Source organism: Ictalurus furcatus, chromosome 16 (genome assembly GCF_023375685.1).
Source record: "Ictalurus furcatus strain D&B chromosome 16, Billie_1.0, whole genome shotgun sequence".
In the NCBI taxonomy this organism is placed as follows: Eukaryota; Metazoa; Chordata; class Actinopteri; order Siluriformes; family Ictaluridae; genus Ictalurus; species Ictalurus furcatus.
The window spans coordinates 17,833,011-17,850,153 of record NC_071270.1 but is presented as its reverse complement, the minus strand read 5'-3'; positions in this window follow the sequence as shown (position 1 = coordinate 17,850,153).

Here is a 17,143-nt window from a genome sequence, read left to right as displayed (position 1 = left end):
ATAAATGTATCGGTCATGTTCATGTTAATGAATGTGGTCTTTCTTTGACCCCTGAGTTTCGAATCTGAAGTCTTGCCCACATGAAAGTAAAAAACCTCCAACATGATGCAACCATCCAACCATTGCTGTGATGCTTATCCTACACAGGCCCATGGGGAGCCTGGTGCCTATCCCAGGGAACTCAGGGCATGAGGCAGGGGACACTCTGGACAGGGTGTCAATCCATCACACACAGTCTCACACACTACAGACAATCAGCCTACAACGCATGTCTTTGGACTCGGGGAGGAAACCGGAGTACCTGGAGGAAACCCTCGAAGCATGAAGAGAACATGCAAACTCCAGGCACAAAGGGTGGAAGTAGGAATCGAACCCCCACCCTGGTGGTGTGAGGCAACTGTGCTAACCACTAAGCCACCATGCCCCCCATTCTCAAACCAGGCAAGCCTTAAAAATAGAAAAGAAAAACAAATAGTGCATCTCCAATTCATATCTTCATTTGTATCTGTTTAGAACACATTTTTCTGTTCATTCTGAATAATGCATTCGTATTCGGTTACATCCCTAATGTGTAGTTTGCAAAATTCTCACAGTTGTGTTGAAAGGCCAGTGTTATGAAGCAGTTCTTCTGACCAGCTGCAGATTAGTCCATATCTGGCCCTTGGAACTTGCATCTGTTCCTCAAGCTGCAAATTGTGTTGGAGAGACTGTAAAAATGTCTCTCCAAGTTCCTGCAGAGTTCTGGCAATGAAGACAGGGTTTTGCGGAACTCAGTCAAAGTGCCAGTCAAACCGATCTCACTCCATTCCTCCAGATGCCATTAGTGCAATGACACAGGCGCCATGCTGAGCTCCAGATAATGGAAGGAAGCGCTAGCATGTCCTCTCATTCACCCACGCAGAGCCACAGGCAGCCGTTTAGGTTCAAGTGGAAAGAGTTCATATCGAACAGAGAGTCACTGGCTGTCCATGTGGATGAAAAAGTCAGATGGGTTTCGGGTCAAAGGTAGACAGACACTAATGATACCCTTCTGCTGAGGAAAGCTGCAGCCATCCTTTTCTGCTATTTCAAAGAGAATTGTGCTGTTTACGTGCCTAGTTTCATTTCCACACACTTTCCATTACTGACTGACTCATTCCACTTGAGTTCCTGTCACATACGATCTGTCACTTTCTCCTTCTTTTTTCCCCCTCCCTCTGTTCTCTTCTCTCCAATTTGCCACTTTTCCTAACTGTCAGCGCTCTGATTCTCTCATGGTCTCATTTTCCACATCATGCCACTATTCAATCAAGTCCCTGTTCCACCCTTTTCTCTACATTGCTCCTGACGTTGGGCAGCAGGGTAGCAGCGTGTTTCACTGTCACCCAGGGTCAGCCGTAAAATGAGCTCGTGAAATATGACAGACAGTTTGAAAGCTTTCTATTCCAGGAGTATATCTACATGCTGATGTACTGCTCCCTCATCTCTTCCCTCTCTCAGACAAACCAGGTGTCTTTTTGATGCTGCTATTAATTTGGATGTCTGTCACCAGTGAGTTGTGTTACTTTAAATTTCTCCCACAGAGTAGACATAAAGTTTTCAAATCTTCGCATTAAATATCATAGTGCATTGCAACTTAATGTTTTAATAGTTCTTTGCCTATAAAAACTAGAGGCAATCTCGAAAACAATTTGGTACTTCAAGACCAAAAGCCAACATTACTCAGAATGCTTGAGGGTCTCTCTGAAATGTTAAGAAATAATTGGATAGAGAGCAAATCCACTCTTGTGTTTTCACTGAGCGTTTCGCTTTCAGAGCTACAAATGAGTCCAGCCTGGGAGTGAGAGGAGAGTCTTAATCAATTAGCTTCTCTACTCTGATATGCTGGCTCTCTAGGTCATAGGGCTCCAAGGAAAACATTTTTCAGCTGGTTGCGTTACGTTTTTTTTGGACGTATGATCCAGCTCCCCGTAGCTTAGAGAGGCAAACACAAACACAGCCTCTGGAAGGAAGGTCTTCCCCTTGGTGAACTCAGTGTTTGCCTCACTAGCGAGGCATTAGAGCTGATTAGCTCTGTTTCCATTTCAAAACCTATTCCTTTGTTCCCATATACATCAAAACAAGTTTGTCAAATTCTACACCTACATGCTGTGTTTTTTAATTAAAATAAATCACCATGTATAATGTATACTAGAGTTTCTTAATACCACTCAAAATGAAGAGAAGTGTGATATATATTACATATTCCAATATAGATAAAAAAAACAACATCTTTCATATAGCATATACTCTTTGAAACAATGGTTTCTCAAGGATTCTTTGGAGAATCAATGGTTTCAGCGTTCAAAATGGCTCCTAATTTTTAAAGGAAACAATTTTGAACAAGGTCTACATAGAAAACGTAAAAGAATATAGCAAAAGATGTAGATTTACCCCCAGAGAATCAATAACTATCCAAAGAACCCATGTAGAAACCATTTTAAGAGTGCACATTTATACCATCTATATCAGTGGTCACCAACCCTGTTCCTGGAGCTCTACCTTCCCTATATAAAAAGCTTTTACATATGAGTGATTATATGTTTTTTCTTTGTTAAATAATATGTTTTAACATGTTTTAAATCATATAACATGTTTTATTATTAGGTTTAGATTATCTGAAGCATCTGAAGCATCATACAATCTCTGTGAATGAGCTATTACTATAGAAACAACTTATCATTTGTATTAAAGACAGAACTACTGTCAGAGCAGCTGTTATAGAAAATGAATCCACCGCTACAGATTCACTGTGATATAGTAGATCATAAGAGTTTTTTAATTTTTTATTTTGCACATCACACAATGATACTGTACAGATGGTCCAAGCAGATAAACAGTACTGAAATGATAATAATAATAAGAAGAAGAAGATTGCATTACCAGTGTAACCAGGTGAGTTGTCCTCATCATGGTCAGAAGGTGGAGCAGATGTGGTTGGTTCATGTAGCCCATTCTGTGCACTGATATCTGTCAGAGAGGAAAATAAAGGGTGCATGTCATTTTTTTAATAAGTTGCAATAGTTGAACTGTGTGGCATCATACGGTATGCATGGGAAGGCTCCATTCTGCTTTCCCGCCTTTACACAGTGCTTCAAGTACAACAGATGGGCAATAAGATAATATGCCAATACATTATATTGTAAGATGCTTTCTTTAAAGTATTATGAATATCTACAGCTGATTGGAGGTTAATTTAGGTTTTGTAGCTATAATTATATTTTTCCTACTTGTCAAATTACAAATAATTAGCAATAATAAATAAAGAAAATTGCTAAATCAGGTTGTTTCCTGCGGTTTTTGTTGCTACTGCTTTAATGATACTTTATTAGCAAACCTAATATTTCTATACATATTGCATTGTAAAAATGTACAGAGCCTCTGAGGTGACACTGTGGCTTTTTTTTTTAGTAAGGCAAGGCCAGAAATTAATAAATTGAGGCTACAAATTAATACATTGAGCCCTCGAGTTAATATTTTGAGGCCACAAACTACCTTGTGATCATGAATTATTATATTGTGAATGTGAAATACCAACGCTGTGGCCACTAATTGTGAAACTGGAGCCCATGACTTGATACTGTATGTTGTCAGAATGCCATAATATGTTGTCTCTAGTTAATTACATGACGCAAACCGGCAAAAATGTCTTTACTTTGGGAATTCCCTTACAGTGATGTGGGACAGTATCTATATCATGGTGTTGACCAGTCATTCCACTATTATTCAGCAATGTGTCATTCCAAGTATGAATAGTCATATCAGTATTATATTATCTTAGGTTTCTATGGCAACAATGGTCTAATTCAATTGAAGTTTCTGTGTTTCTCTTTTTTTTAAAAATATATATTATAGTTGCCATGAGTAATATATATAATATCCTTAATACACTATATAGCCAAAAGTATGTGGATGCCTGACCAATCAAACCCATGTGCTTGCTGAACATCCCATTTACGATTTAGTCCCCCCCTTTGCTGTTAAAATAACCTTCACTCTGGGAAGGCTTTCCACTAGATTTTGGAGTGTGGCTGTGGCGATTTGCCCATTCAGCCACAAAAGCATTAGTAAGGTCATGCCTGGCACATAGTTGGTGTTTCAGTTAATCCCAAAGGTGTTCATTGAGGTTGAGGTTAGGGCTCTGTGCAGGCCCACTCAAGTTCGTCTATGAAAAGTTTGGCAAACCATGTCTTCATGGAGATTGCTTTGTGCACAGGGGTAAAAGCTTTTCCTTCACATATACATTATGCACACTCATATCTACACTATTCTGTCCATTTATTCACATTTTGATACATTTTTCTGGATGCATCTCACTGCCTTTAGTAGCCATTTTACTTGAGTTTCAAGTTCAGTCTCATTGATATCTGAGTGCATTGTAGATGCCAGGAACATTTAGAGCACCCCCCAAAAAAACCCTCATTTATATTTTCCCTCCTCCTAAGTTGTATGTGACATTAATACTTTTCAAAATTTTCCATAACATGCCCATACTATGCCAAATTGACCTTACTGCACAAACAAAATAGCGTCTGTTATTTTGGATGTTTGTAAATCAGGGCATAAGTATCTTTAAATGAACTGATTAAAAATGAGATTAATTATTAGAAAATATAAAACCATATAAACAGGGACAGAAAATGAAGTGATTTGTGATAGAGAGAGTTGTTAGACATTTACTGAGTTTGAACATACATTATTCAAGGCTTTGAGACACAAGCAAAGAAGACTTGCCAACATGGTCAACACTCAGATCCTGCCAACATATTCTGCCATTATAATAACTATAATCAGTGTTACTATTACTTGTAAACCCAACTATCAGTCATTATTTGTGGTTTGCGATGACCATGTGGGTTACACTTGGTTTATGCCTTTGATTTAGGGGTTCTTGTTTTTTTCCATTGCTATTTATTTAGGCATCACAGGTATGAAAAGCTGTATCCACTGCCATTTTATGCATGACTCAGTACAGCAATATTCTGTTGCCTTACAGGGCTTGGGAAAACATTAATATAACATTTTGGTCTGACTATGGACAGCAATATGCAGAAAATTATAGGGTTTGAGGCTTCTGTCTTTGATTAGATTCGTTCTGATTTATTGTGTGCTATAAAGACAAGTCAAGACAGCAATCATGAGCATGCTGTATGTATCCATAGTGCTGATTCATAAACAAGTTATGTTTTGACAGTTGCTCTTCAAGAATTTGAAACCGCAAACTCAAAACAAACTTTTCTGGATATCAGTTCTTCTGAGGTTAATAAAGGAAAACTGTTGACGCTTACTGTATTGCAGTGTGTTTCAGTTCAAAATAGATTAACTCAGATGATGAAATATGCTACTGCAACCTCAAAATTGTGTCTGCGCGTGAGAGAACTGTAGACGTCTGTTCTACAGTTCTCTTTACGTCAATTAGTTAGTTCTGTGGTAAAGAGGCAACGATTCCAGATTGAACTGTGGTCAAGCTTCTAGCTAAAAACTGTACCTTTGGCTACTGTAAGCACTGTCACTGGCAGCATGTACCGCACCCAAAGACAACCAAAGGGAGTCAGCAGATCCATTCTTCTGTGTCATTTAATATCACAGTGAGCGGGGGAATTATCTTGCAGTGTTAAATGAAGTTGTGCTGACAGACAGATGGTTTAGCTCCAGTGTGTAATCCTCCCCACCTGTCACCTGTCTCTTTAGTTCCCCTCTGACTAACCCTCACCTCTCTCTCTCTCTCTCTCTCTCTCTCTCTCTGAGTCAAGCCAGCTCAGCTTTGAGCATTAATAAATCAGAACTTTGCACCTGTAAATGAAAGAGCAATTAGTATAGGATGCTTAAAGGAATGGTGCACCTGGACATCATATTGGTACATACACAAAGAATGCTTCTCAGATCTTAAAGGTTTCTTTGCAGTGCTAGCTGGGGGCAACAGGAGAGGAGGTTTTTTTTTCACGCAGCAAGGTGAGTCCAATTTTTCAACTTGTAAGTGTTTGCATTGCGACTACAAATGACAAAATTCAATTTGCTTGCATCAAACCAACATACTATGTTTTGCTAAGGTGTTCTGTCACTATGAGCCTCAAGAACACCTTTAATACACTCTAGCTTGGATTCTACAAGATCCAAAACTGTACTGGAAAGATAAACACCATTTCTCCAAAAGATTCCCTCAGTTGGTACTTTGATGATGGTGGTGGAGAGCACTCTCTAATATGTTGCTACGCAATCTGCCAATAGAGTTGCCAGCTGAGTGGATATCTGGTGTTTGTGAAGACCATAGCATATGATTTATATGATTTTATATTCAGTAGACCCTTTAGTGAGCCCTCATGCCCTGTGGATGCAGGCTGAGGCATTGTGGAAGTGCCTACTCCCATTAGGACAGAAATATTTCATGATAAGATAAAGATGATCAGTCAGAAGAACTTTGTATTGATTTACAGTGACTCTTCCATCTAAGGAATGTTAATAAAATGCCCCCACAGTGTAACAGGTTCTTCACACATCTATAGATTTTTCCATGGATTATGTTTTACACAAGGGCAATGTCCAGTCACAGTTCTGAACATTCATCAGAGATATGTTTATTGCCTTTGTCCATACTGTTCACTAAGGGGGTTGCTAGGAGAGGAGCAATGACTGCTGGGAACATGTGATCAAGCAAGCATCGCTTCCTGCCTTGACATCCTCTTTTTCATCCATTTGGTTCTTGTCATACATTTTTGAATCCTGAAAAAAAAAAAAAAACTCGACATGAAAGATGATTTGATTGGCTAACCAATAGCCGCATGTCCAGAAAAAGGTATTTTAATCAGATTGCATGTGTTTTTTTGTCATTTAAACTAAATAAAATATTTTCTGCTCATATCAGATATGATTTTTTTTTGTCTGTAGATAAACCTACACTATATGGCCAAAGGTTTGTGCACACCTGACCATCACACCCATATGTGGGTCTTCCCCAAACTGGTGCCACAAAGCTGGTAGCACACAACTGTATAGGATGTCTTTGTGTGCTGTAGCATTAAGAGTCATCTTCACCAAACATGTTCCAACATGACAATGCCCCTGTGCACAAAACGAGGGCCATGAAGATATTGTTTTGCCTAGGTTGGTGTGGAACAACTCAAGTGTCCTGCACAGAGCTCTGATCTCAACCCCACTGAACACCTTTGGGATGAAGTGGAACACCGACTGCACCCCAGGTCTCCTCACCCAGCATCAGCCTGACCTCACTAATGTTCTTGTGGCTGAATGACCACAAATCCACACAATCATGCTCCAAAATCTAGAGGAGTGGAGTGGAGTGGAGATTATTATAACAGCAAAGGGGGACTAAATCTGGAATGGGATGTTCAACAAGCACATATGGGTGTAATGGTCAGGTTCCCACAAGTTTTTGACCATATAGTGTAGAATCTTCATTTAGGTAATTTTTGTAGGCTGCCTCATCAACCCATATGCTGTCTGATCAAACCATATGCTGTCTGATCATCTGATCAAATTGTTTGCTGTCTGATCAACTCATATGCCATCTGATAAGTAAATATGCTGTTTGGTCAGCTCGTATGTTGGCTGATCAACCTGCATGCTGTCTGCTCATCTTATATGCTCTTAGATCAACATGTATGCTGTCTCATCAACTCGTATGATCTCTGATCAACCCATATGCTGTCTGATCTCCTGAACGAATTGTATGTTGTCTGATCAACTTGTATGCTGTTTGATCAAGCAAGTTGTATGCTGTCTGATCAACCTGTATGCTCTTAGATCAATTTGTAAACTGTCTGATCAAATCATATGGCGTCTGAATAATTCATATGCTATCTGATCAACTCATATGTTGCCTGAGTTTTTCCTTACCATCGTCGCCTCTGACTTGCTCATTAGATTTCAATTTAAATCTATATCCAGATTTCTCTAAAGCTACATTGTGACAATGTCTATTGTCCATATAAATAAAATTGAATTGAATTGATCAACCTGGATGCTGTTTGATCAAACTGCGTGCTGTCTGATCAAATTGCATGTCTCCTGATTAACTGGGTTGCTGTCCGTTCGACATATATACTGCTTGATCAACTTGTATGCTGTCTGATTAATTCATATACTGTCTGATCAACCTGCATGCTATCTCACCAACCTGTTTGGGATCTTATAATGATAATGAGTCGTTATTGGTCACATATACATATGCACAGTGAACTGCTTTACTTCGCATACCCCAGCATGTTAGGAGGTTGGGGTCAGAGCACAGGGTCAGTCATGATACAATGCCCCTGGAGCAGAGAGGGTTAAGGGCCTTGCTCAAGGGCCCAACAGTGGCAACTTGGCAGTGCTGGGGCTTGAACCCCCCAACCTTCCGATCAGTAACCCAGAGCCTTAACCACCAAGCCACTACTGCACCATCAACTCGTATGCTGTCTGCTCAAACAACATGGAGTCTCATCAATTCATATGCGGTCCTACTGCTCTAGCACTGCTCTCATAATGGCTTAAAATTAAACAAAGGGACAGATCATTCAAAATGTAATAGTAGCAAATCACTAATACCCAGGGGTTGGTAGAAATGACTTCTGCACCTGATGAAAAAAAAAGATGATACAATATAAGCATGTTAGAAGGGTTAGAGGCGGGAGAATAAGACAGAGAACAACTGATGCTGCAAATATGACTGAGTGAATACATCACTGATAATCTGTTGCCTCAAAAAAAAAGCCATTAGACATTTATTGAGTTTAAAAATGTTCAAGGTCTTGAGTCGAAGCAAAACGCTTCGGGTTAATAACCCGTTTAACACTTAACACAACAATAAATTCTGCTATCAAAACAACTATAATCTCCTTATCTTGTCTTTGCATTGCTCTTACCTGTCTTTCTTACTCCCAGAGCCAAGTCAGTTCAGCCTTGGGTCATTATTAAGTCAGAATTTTGCCACAAAAATGCAAAAGCAATTAGTTCAGGATAATTAAGAGAATGCTGCACCTGGAATTATTAATATTGTATTTGCAATATTTCTCTGAATGCTTCTCATATTTGAAAGGTCTCTTTTTGTTTTGTTGCATACTCATGCTGTCTAACCAACTATAACACTATCCTACTGTTCTGTACAGTTAGTCCATATTGTGTATTTTTATACAGTCCTTTAGTCCTAAGCATATTTATTGTCTAAATATATTTTAATGAATTGAGCTTCATCTGAAATGTGTGTTTAATACATTGCCCTTGTCTTTCACCGTATTGTATATATCACCCCTTCTCTTCTCTTGTGGACTATATATGCATTTATACAGTCATGCAATATATTTCTCTCAGCGTGTCTTTTATTAAAATAGTATAGTTTCATACATTGCTCTTATCTTTCACTCCTGTAATATTTGAATGATATGTTCACACATTTTCCTTGCTTCTTTAATATACAGTGGGGGAAATAAGTATTGGACACCAACATTTTTTCCAATAAATATATTTCCAATGAGGCGATTCACATGAAATGTTCACCAGATATCCGTATTAACTCAAGAAATCCGGAAATATAAAGAATTCACAACATTAAAGTGCATAAATTAAGTTATGTGAAATAAAGTACTTATTTCCCCCACTGTGTCGTTGTATCATGAATTAAAAGAGAGGACCACAAATTTTGCCTATATAGTGTTGTTCAGTGTGTCAGGTTGCAGAGATGGTTGCAGTTGCAAATCTGTTTTTATTTACAAAAGCAGGACAGGCAAATAAATCCAGAATATGAAACAAAAATCGTCGTTGATACATGCAAGAGGTCAGGCAATTTGCACACACGAGATTGGCATACACGGTAAACAAAGGTTTAGTACATCTGTCACGTTTCGGAAACGGAGGCGGAATGGAATACGGAAGCAGGTGCAGGTAAAGACTTATTTATTTAAGGGCAGGCAGACAAATCCAAATCGTAATCCAAAAAGCGTAGTCAAGTCAGGCAAAGGGTCAGGCGATCGGCAAACAGGCACAAACTGGGCTAAGCAGAAATCACAATGAGGAAACGAGAAACAAGGTCATACACATGGAATATCGAACGTGAAACTAAGACTGGGAGCGGAAAACATCAGTGTGGTCTAGGTAAACTAATCTAACGTTAAACTAAATCAATCAATCAATCAATCAATCTAACTACATTAACTACATTAAGCGAGCTGTATATATCCCAAACATAATGAGCGCTAAGCGCTGGCAGCTGAAAACAATAAGGAGACACTCCCGAACAATAATCAATAACAGAACAGGGAGGAGACAGAACAGAAACAAAACAAATGCACGTGTCCATAGTAAACAATGTCACAGTTGTCCACATTCGGAGAGCGCTCGAGCACCTTGCTCGTGCACAAGCGCACCCTCCGGCTCCCCAAGCACGCTGCCTAAAGGGGAGACTGTGACAACATCAAATGAATTCACAACTGAGTGATGCTTTCCAATGAATGAATGACTGTCCAGAGTCTGTATATGCAGGGTGTGTGGGTGATTAAAACCACGTGTGCATAAGGAGTAATCATACAAGTGTGAACGCAACAAGGAGTGTGTCTGTTGGAATTCGTAGTCTGTGGTTGTCATGTTTGTAGGCCATGGTGCACTCTAGGGAATGGAGTTTGGTGCCAATTCCAGTATAGACATGACACAGTGTCACTCTAGCAGTTAGCCTACACCTATCAATTTTAAATCCTTTGAAATCACCTGGATTTCTGCATGAATTATTCATAAACTCTTGCCTGATGTTCTTCATTCAAGTTATAATAATAGACAAGCACAAACTAATAACACACCAGTTAGTTGTACTTTTTTCTGTTATTGAACACAGTAATTATTAATTAACAGCCCTGACTGGGAAAAAAGTGGTAAAAACTGGTAGCATGTTTTTTAGCCATGATAACATCCACCCAGTGTTTCCTGTAGCTGCTGATAAGATTTACTCAACAGTGAGAAGGAATTTGACCATTACTCACAACAAAACTATTTCCATTCATTTCAATTCAATATATCTCAGATTTCTGTACAAATGTAGGATGTGTGTCAAGTTTCAGTTTTACCTTTCTGGCAATTCAGTGTGAGATCTGAAAAAAAGAAAAACGTTTCCGTTTCTAACCAAAAATACATGGATTGATTAGCTAGTTGACCATACTACAGTATTTCCACCAGCAGGAGATCTACAGTAGCACATGGCATGGATAACATCTCGCGCCACAACAGATTGGACGGCAAACTGACTGATTCTGGCAAATCTGAAACAAGCATGACATTTGACTGACAGCACCTGTTGATATACTGAATGGCAGATGATTGATAACCCACTTGTCAGAATAACGCAATAAGACAATGTAAGAATCTGATGCCTGTAACCTTTTCAAAGCTCTAGAGACAAATACAATTTGTTGTATCCTTTTTGTGAATATCGACAGATAGACACAACAATGCTAAAACACTCTATTTCCAAAGGCCACAATGTGTCTGGACTTGTGAAATATGGTAATCACGGGTTTCAAAAGAACAGGGAGCAGGTCAGACCATCAATGATCATAACTCACCTGAACCCACCTGCCCTGTGATAAATGCTTAACAGATAGGAAACTGTTGTGTGCTGAAGTGGGATGCTATAAATCAAAATAAATCATGTGTCATGGTGTGAACGTATCTGGTACTCCAGTGGAGGACTCTCATATTGTCATGCCGTCAGTTCTTATCAAAATTGTGTCTGTCAGAGGCTCAGGGAGACGCTTTGAAGCTTTCCACTTAGCTGAACACTGCATGTTTTTAATCAGAAAATGACACCAGTCCAGTCGAACATTTCTTTTTAAATTTTTTTTAGATGTCTTTAAGACAAGTGCTATTACTGGAGGATATTTTCATATATATCTGTTACTCTGATGCATGCCAACAGCATTCAAAGAAAGTATGGAAAGGTCGTCATATACCTTCCGAACCAAATGCACATTCATGTCTTCACTCTTTTGAATTATTTATTGGATGATTCCACCACTGGGGTGCCATTTGTTTCCATACTGATATGACATTCACAAATATGTAAATAAAGTAAAGGGAAAAGACATTTAAACTAAAATTAAAAGCAAGCTATGCGCATGTAATAATAGCCTACCTCACTGCAGCATTTAGATAACAGCATTTAGTTGTTATCTAAATGCTCAGTTTAATATAACTAAAATCTACAGTATATTTTAACTATAAATCTACAGTATAAATTTAGCCTGTAATATTATTATTAAACTATATTAAAATCATACTTTTTTGCATTAAAATGTGAATCCCTTTAACATGCTTGAAACATGTTTTTTCATGAGTCACCCATTCTAGGTTATGAAAATCGTTGCGCAGCATTCACTCAACCTTCTTAGCTGAACACACCTCTAGAAAATATTTGGAATATTCCACAAGTCACATGTTCAACATGAAGTTGCGTCATCTGAATTGCCTGAAGATCAGGGAAAAACTTCAAATCCAACCATCAATTTTCCATACCTCTTATCCTACACAGGGTCACAGGGAGCCTATCCCAGGGAACTCGGGCAGGGGGGGAACTGTGATGCACAATTGCACACCCATTCACACACTATGGACAATTTGGAAATGCCAATCATCCTACAACGCATGACTTTGGACTGGGGAGGAAACTGGAGTAACCAGAGGAAACCTCAAAGCACAGGGAGAACATGGTGGGATTCGAACCCCCAACTCCAGAAATGCAAGGAAAAACCTGCTAAACACTAAGCCCCCATGCCCCTATGCCCCTATGGAAAAACTTTCATTTTATTTTATTTTCATAGATATTGTGATATTGACTGGCAGGGTCACTTTGAAAGTACAGTATAACCGTATTACTCAAATGATAAATTTGCACTGTGCTTTTTCTCACCCTGCTTTGCAGATGACGTGGCCATTATAACCACTGTGTAAGGACATTTTCATTGACTTATTTGCAGAGTGAGGCAACTGGTATCCAGATCTACAGTGCAACAAACCCATCAGCCATTATAACTTGTAAAAGTAAAAGGATTTATCAGGTTTTATCACAGTCTGTAAGCTGACCAGTGGAATGTTCTGCTTAAAATTGGTGAACAGAACAGAGAGACAGCCTGGCATTTGCTCCTGTAAAATTCCCGATCACACTTCATCTGTTTCACATCATGCAAAACCACAGACTTACTGTCTCCAGCTGACACACAGGAAAGGATGTGTATAAGACAGAGAGAAAAGATACAGAGTAGCAGACAGAGAGGAGGTTTTGTATAGGAGTGTGATGTGCTGTACAAAGGTAAAGTGGAAAGAATAAATGTTACGAAAGTCTTTTCAGCACTCATGTAATTAGACAGCATTTCGACAACAATACTTCCCATTTTATTGCTGAGAAAACCGTCTTTGTCGGCAGGTTCTTCAAGAAGCAGTATTTAAACGGATAAAGAATAGTTATGCTTGGTGTGAACTCGCAGAAAAACATAATTTACAGAAATCTGCACCTGCTGTGGGTATAATTAGGTTTTTTTTTCAACAGTTTAAGAAAATAATTTCCTGTGTTCTGGCTTTGCACTCCATAATCAATTTTGAGATGAAATGACTAGAAATGTTATATATATATATATATATATATATATATATATATATATATATATATATATATATATATATATATATGTTGATTTAGGATCCACAGTTTATAGTAAACTCTTTTCCTCACAGGCCACATTTTCCACATACTGCTTTAACCTCAGACATGCCACATCCTCTGTGGGTTTCTGGTCTATGAGAGGAATATTCCCAGACACACACACACACACACACACACACACACACACACACACTAGATTTCTTTCTACACACCACTTAGCTGATACTTTTCAGCTAACTTCAGCTGTCATCAGTTAAGCTGCCTGTCATATTAAGTTTCTTCAGCCCCCAAAAATTTATCCACTCTGGTTATTTAATTTAATTGCTTTGGCCTTTAAAGCTTTCAGCTTCGATTTCTCCCCGTTTCCTACATCCAAAATTCTTCCCAACATTTTTACAAACCTGTTTTTACCATATTCAAGTAGTGAACATTAAATGCTTAAAAATGGTTTCCAATATTTCCCCCAGAATTCACGTATTTTTGCTTTAGTATTCTTGCTTCGGTTGTATCAGGATATTCGACAGTTCTACCTAAATAAGCATGAATTCTATACAATATACAAGTGTTTTCTTGTGTCCTTGCAGGCAGTGCAGAAGCATTCTAGGTATGAATATTACAGACATTGATTTGCTCCAATGAACCATTATTAAACCATGGTCTATTACCATAAATTCAGTATCTGAGACTACCTGAATACTGTAGGAGCACCAAGCTCTATTAGAAATCCCTCAGATTAATCTCTAATTAGTCAGACTCCACCTGTTAAACCATGAGCACCATTTGCACTGTGATATCAACACATATGGAAAAGAATGACAGATCAAACCAACAGAAACATCTTTATTTTTGGCAATATATATTTAGTAAGGTCTGGATTAAACCATAGGAATATTCATAATAAAATGGTGGGAAATATTCACATAGAGTATTACTCCTTTCATGTGCATAAGCACTTTGATATCTTCTAAAAACTGAATTCTAAGAACCTGTCATATTTCAAGTCCACCACAAGAGGGCAGTAGAGTTCCATATTACATCCTGTTCAATCTCCGCAAAGTGTGTGTCCACCGTACAAATGTGTGGCACCATATAACAATGTTCATTTATGTAGGACAGAGCAAGAAGAGCCACTGGTCAGTGATGATGGGGATGATTCTCACTGGGAAGTGAGTCTCTGCAAGCAGATAAACAAATTATAAGTTGCACCACACTTTAATATCACCAGAGTCATAGTGCTGTAAACACCAGGCCCACTGACAATATATATTAGACCTTGAAAGTCAACATATCAATGTGAGCCAATCTGGCCATCATTTTGATGTATATGAATGAACTATGCTGTATATACTCTGCGTATTCCAAATAAATGCAGCTATAACCAAAAGTATATTGGTGTGCTACACAAATTTCCTGGTTTCCTGCACAAATACCTAATTTTACCACTGCAACAGATGTTATGTGTGAGTGTCCATGTAAAAGATGATGTCGTGGACTGCCATAGATCTTCTGGAGAATAAAATAGAATAAAGTTGATCAGAATTGAAAATACTAGATTACAACTTAATAAAGAAGGCAAATTTGTTCTTGACACCACTAACTACTTGTGTGTTTAGAAAATGGAGTCAAACCAAAGATTTACATATTTACAAAATGCTATCAAGCCTGCAGACCAAATTAAGTAGTAGCAAGTAGTAGGGAAATAGTCATGAAGGTCATCATCAGTGATTGGTCATTGGGAACAATGGTGTTCAGTGATTGGTCATTGGGAACAATGGTGTTCAGTGATTGGTTGTTGGGAACCATGGTGATCAGTGATTGCTCGTTGGGAAGAATGGTGTTCAGTGATTGGTTGTTGGGAACAATGGTGTTCACTGATTGGTCGTTGGGAACAATGGTGTTCAGTGATTGGTTGTTGGGAACAATGGTGTTCAGTAATTGGTCATTGGGAACAATGGTGTTCAGTGATTGGTCATTGGGAACAATGGTGTTCAGTGATTGGTTGTTGGGAACAATGGTGTTCAGTGATTGGTTGATGGGAACAATTGGTCATTGGGAACAATGGTGTTCAGTGATTGGTCATTGGGAACAATGGTGTTCAGTGATTGGTTGTTGGGAACAATGGTGTTCAGTGATTGGTCATTGAGAACAATGGTGTTCAGTGATTGTTCATTGGGAACCATGGTGATCAGTGATTGTTTGTTGGGAACAATGGTGATCAGTGATTTTTTGTTGGGAACAATGGTGTTCAGTGATTGTTCATTGGGAACCATGGTGATCAGTGATTGTTTGTTGGGAACAATGGTGTTCAGTGGTTGGTCGCTGGGAACAGTGGTGTTCAGTGATCGGTAGTTGTGAACAGTGATGTTCAGTGACTGGTCACTGTAAATGTAGTCAGGTTTTACACATATGGTGAGTCAACCAAACCCGCTTTCTCAACTCCTTTAACCAGCAGTGGTGATATGATCTGGAGAGCAGGACAGTTGCTAATGTTTGCTAAAAAGTGCTAGATTTGTCACTGGGTGCTTTTTTGAAATAAAGTCACTAAATGGGTATAAAAGTCACCAAATCTTACAGTATAATGATTAAGTTGGCAACTCTCTGCACATGTGGCTCTGGACCAGTCCGAAGACTGTGTTAAGAGGCAGCTTGCGGCAGAAGGAAATGTCTAATCTATCTGGGATTAGAGGAATTTCGTATCTTTGTTTATGTTTGGCTGCATAAAAATGATAAAACACATAGTAATGACAAATCTTGAGAACCCTAGGTTCCTGTGTCTTTAATCAGACATACCATGCTGGCTCAAATTACGCAAACAACTGTTGATAATAATCAAATGTTACTGTATCCATTCTTTCCAATATTTTAGAGAGCATAAGGACACATCTGAGAAGAATAATCTTAATAGGCCCACATATACAGAAAGTATTGTACCTGTAGAATTTGTTGTACCATCTTTACCATGTAATTCAACCTTCTGACTAACTGTGTACCATGTGTTCTGATTTTTAAATAACTAAATTAAATTAAATAATTGATAGTTTTCAGTCAGGAAGTATTATATATAAAACTCATGCATACTGCTAAAATGAGTGCTGCCAAAGACGTGCTGTTTCAAATGTCTGTGTCAAAGTTAACTTGTTGTGAACTTTTGATACTAAATTTAAATGGTCTGCTCTTATATAGCGCTTTTATCCAAAGCGCTTTACACTGTGTCTCATTCACCCATTCACACACACACCAGTGGTAGCAGAGCTGCCATGCAAGGTGCTAAGTTGCCATCGGGAGCAACTTGGGGTTCAGTGTCTTGCCCAAGGATAATTTGGTATGTGGAGTCACGTGGGCTGGGAATCAAACCTCCAACGCTATGATTAGTGGACACCTCGCTCTAACACCTGAGCCACAGCTGCACCGCACACGGAAATTTAATGTCCATGACACAAAACCATTGATTGTGGCAATTTCTATTGAAATAAATGCCATTTCAAGTGT